The sequence below is a fragment of the Marmota marmota genome, unplaced genomic scaffold (genome assembly GCF_001458135.2).
Source record: "Marmota marmota marmota unplaced genomic scaffold, marMar, whole genome shotgun sequence".
NCBI lineage: Eukaryota > Metazoa > Chordata > Mammalia > Rodentia > Sciuridae > Marmota > Marmota marmota.
Window position 1 is genome coordinate 181,714 of NW_026000272.1, and position 4,635 is coordinate 186,348.

Here is a 4,635-nt window from a genome sequence, read left to right on the forward strand (position 1 = left end):
TTTTTTTTTTTTTTTTTTTTTGGTACTAAGGATTGAACCCAGGGGTGCATTATACTGAGCCATATCCCCAGCGCATTTTTAATTTTTATTTTGAGACAGGGACATGTTGAGTTGCTTAGAGCCTTCATAAGTTGCTGAGACTGGCCTTAAACTTGTTATCCTCCTGGGTCAGCCTCCTGAGCTGCTAGGATTACAGGTGTCCACCGCCACATAACTAGCCCAGGACTCTTAAGAGAAAAGAACTCACTAAATAGTCCCTTGCATAAAAGTAGAAACAATAATCATCTCAGAATATGGGTAGACATACAAGCAATATGAAAAAGCAAGGGAACAAACCACCTCAAACAGCACCACAACATTTCAACAATTGATCCCATTGACAACACAATGGAGGAAATGTTGAAGAAAGAATTTGGAAAGTTCATAGTGAAGATATTCAATAAGATAAAATAAAATGTAAGAAATTAACTTAGAAAGAAAATACAAGAGGTAAAATATCATTTAAATAAAGAGATAGAGATTCCAAAAAAGAACCAAACAGAAATCCTAGAAATGAAAGACTCAATAAATCAAATTTACAATTCAATGGAAAGCCTCGCCAATAGATTAGACCACATTGATGACAGATTCTCTGTCATTAAAGACAAAGTACATAATCTTCAATATAAGGTCAACTGATACTAGGATTGCTGCATGTATACACATGGATGTATAACCAATGTGATCCTGCAATCTGTACATGTGGAAAAATGAGAATTCATACCCTATTTGAATCAAATGTATGATATGTCAAGATCATTGTATTGTCTTGAGAAACTAATAAAAAATTAAAAAATAAATTAAAAAAAATAAGGTCAACAATAAAGAAAGGATGTTAAAAGACCATGACCAGAATATTCAAGAAATGTGGGATAACATTTAGAGACCAAATCTAAGAATCATTACCACATGGTCAAAGATTCCAAAATACAAACTAAAGGAATGCATGGTTTTTCAATGAAATAATATCAGAAAAATCTCCAAAATCCTAAGAAATAGATGGAAATCCAAATACCATAGGCCTATAGAACACCAAATAGTCAAGATCAAAAAAAGATTGTCTCAAAGACATAACTAAAATGCCTAACAGTGCTCCCTTTGGCAGCACATATATTAGACTTTGGAAAATACAGAGAAGATTATCATGGCTACTCCATAAGGATAGCACACAAATTTGTGAAGTGTTCCATATTTTTCTGCCCCTACCACCAATGTCACAGAAATAACTAATACGGTGGAAGCTACAGACAATACATATTGTTTCATTTTTTTGCCGGACACAATTCATAATTATTTACTGTTTTTACTGAAGGAAATTGCTAGTCCTACTATTTCTGAATATTGGACCAATTAACACTGTAGATATCAAAATAGGAATTAAGTACCTAGTATACTGCTAAATATTATTTGCATAGATTGTTATTATTATTGGGCTCTCCCCAATCTGTGAGGTACTAATAACATACAGGAACACTATCAACTCATTAAGTTGAAACTCTGTAGCTTCATATCCATCCAGATAGATGGGTGGACACACAAACAATATGAAAAATCAAAGGAACAAACTGTCACAAACAACACATAATACCTCAACAACAGACTCCATTGATACCATAGTGGAAGAAATGTCAGAGATGGAATTCAAAAAGTTCATGGTTAAACTAATCTATGAGGTAAACAGTAACATAAGAAATTAAATCAGACAGAAAATGCAAGAAGTGAAAGATCACTTCAATAAGGAGATAGAGATCCTGAAGAAGAATCAGTCAGAAATCCTCAAAATGCATAAATCAATAAACAAATTAAAAATTCATTGGAAAGCATCACCAGCAGACTAGACTACTTGGAAGACAGAATTTCACAACAATGAAGACAAAATATATAATCTTAAAAATAAAGTTGACCAGGGAGAAAAAATGCTAAAAGACCATGAAAAGAACTTTGAGGAAATATGGGATAATATAGAATGACCAGACATAAGATTTATCAGGATAGATGAAGGCTCAGAGATAGAAACCAAAGCAATGAAAAATCTTTTCAATGAAATAATATCTGAAAATTCCCAAAACCATAATTATGAAATTGAAAATCAAGTACAGGAGGCATCTAGGACCCCAAGTATACAAAATTACAACAGACCCACACCAAGGTACATTATTGGGAAAATGCCTAATATACAGGATAAGGATAGAATTTTAAAGGTTGTTAAAGAAAAAAATGACAGGTCACATCTAGAGTAAAACCAATCTGGATCTCAGCTAATTTCTCAACTCAGACCCCCAAAGCTAGGAGGTCTTGGAATAATATATACCAAGGTCTGAAAGAAAAGTGGTACCGAACAAGAATACTATACCCAGCAAAATTATGCTTCAGAATTGAAGATGAAATAAAAATCTTCAATGTTAAAGAAAGGTTAAAAGAATTAACATCTAGAAAGCCTGCACTACAAAACAAACTCCATAAGGTATTTCATGAAGAAGAAATGAAAAATAAAAGTGAAAACCAGCAAAGAGAGGAACTACACTGGAAAAATAGTCAATCAAAGGAGAAATTATTCAATTAAAAAGCGGAAATAATTCAAAATTATATGGAATAAAATAATATCTTAATAATAACATTAAATGTAAATGCCCTAAACTCATCAATCAAAAGACATAGACAGGCAGATTGGATTAAAAACCAAGACCCAACAATATGCTGTCTCCAAGAGACTTACCTCATAGGCAAAGACATCCACAGACTGAAGGTAAAAGGATGGGGGAAAACCATATCATTCAAGATACACAGATCTTGTAAATAAGCAGGGGTTTCTATCCTCATGTCACATAAAGTTAATGAGAAGGGACAAAGAAGGCCATTTCATGTTGTTTAAGGGAATTATACATTAACACAAATTATATCCTCAAAAATAACCTTGAACATTAATGGCCTAAACTCACCAATCAAAAGACATAGACTGGCAGGTTGGATTTAAAAATCCTGGAAACTAAATAATATCCTATTGAATGACCAATGGATAACTGAAGAAATCAGGGATGAAATTTAAAAAATACTTAGAGGTAAATAAGAATAGTGACACTACATATCAAACCTCTGGAACACTATGAAGGCAGTGCTAATATGAAAGTTTGTTGCATTGAACTCATTCATTAAAAGAATAGAAAGTCACCAAAAATAACCTAACATTACATCTCAAAGCTCTAGCAAAGAAGAACAAAGAAACACCAAAATCAATAGAATACAGGAAATCAGTAAAATGAGAGCCAAAATCAATGAAATTGAAAGAAAAAAATTCAAAAAGTCAACTAAAAGGTGGTTCTTTGAAAAAATAAATAAAATTGATAAACCCTTAGCTAAGCTAATGAAAAAGAGAGAAAACTCAAATTACTAAAACTCATGATGAAAAAGGAAATATTACCACAGACACTACTGAAATACAGGCGAATATCAGAAACTATTTTTAAAATGTATACTTCAATAAAATAGAAAATCATGACCACATGGACAAATTTCTAGAGACATATGACCTACCCAGATTGAATCAGGAGTACATATAAAATATAAACACATCAAATTCAAGCAATGAAATTGAAGACACCATCAAAAGCCTACAAAGAAAGAAAAGCCCAGGACCACAAGGATTCTCAGTCAAGTTCTATCAGACCTTGAAAGAAGAACTCACACCAGCACTCCTCAAATTATTCCATAAAATAGATAAGTAAGGAACCCTTCCAAACTCATTCTATCAAGCTAGTATCACCCTGATGCCAAAACCAGACAAAGACACACCAAGGAAAGAAAGACCAATATTCCTGATGAATATAGATACAAAATTTCTTAATAAAACATTAGAAGATAACATACACAAACATATTCATCCCAGAGATGCAAGGTTGGTTTGACATACAGAAGTCAATAAATATAATTTATCATATCAATAAACTTAAAAGAAAAGAATCCCGTGATTATCTCAATAGATGTAGAGAACACATTTGATAAAATTTAGCATCCATTCATGCTCACAAAACTAGAAAAACTAGGGATAATAGGAACATATTTCAACATTGTAAAAGCTATCTATGCTAACCCCAAAGTCTACATCATTCTACATGGAGAAAAATTGAAAGCATTCCCTCTAAAAACTGAAACAAAACAGGGATACCCTCTTTCACCATTCCTATTCAACATAGTCCTTAAAAAACCTAATCAGAGAAAATGGAAAACATAAAAAAATTAAATAAATATGAATAGTAAATAAAAGGAGAGCTCATACTATGTTGAGTGCCACAGACAAGTCAAGATGGCGCCTGGCACTTTGCCAGAGGGAGTGGTTTGTGAAGTAACGCCAGCAAGCCATTAGGATGAGAGGATTCCTTAATGACTGACTGCTGTGTCTAGATGGTATTGATTGAGTTAAGCTGTGTGTAATTATTAAGATAATGAGGATTCCTTGATGACTGATTGATGTATCTAGATGATGTTAATTGAAACAAGCTGTGTATTCAATTATGTATATATACCCCTGCTGTCCTGCAATAAAGTGGCTCCCGCTGTATCAACCTTCACAAGTTGCTTGTCACCCCCCCCCCCCCCCCC

General features: G+C 33.1%; 1 non-coding gene across 1 annotated transcript; it reads left to right on the forward strand.

The window, feature by feature from the left end:
• The first annotated feature begins 1,128 nt into the window (after window positions 1–1,128).
• On the forward strand, window positions 1,129–1,235 carry LOC125614358. Its single transcript, XR_007344967.1, has one exon. It is a non-coding gene; the product is annotated as a U6 spliceosomal RNA (small nuclear RNA).
• Window positions 1,236–4,635: the final 3,400 nt, after the last annotated feature.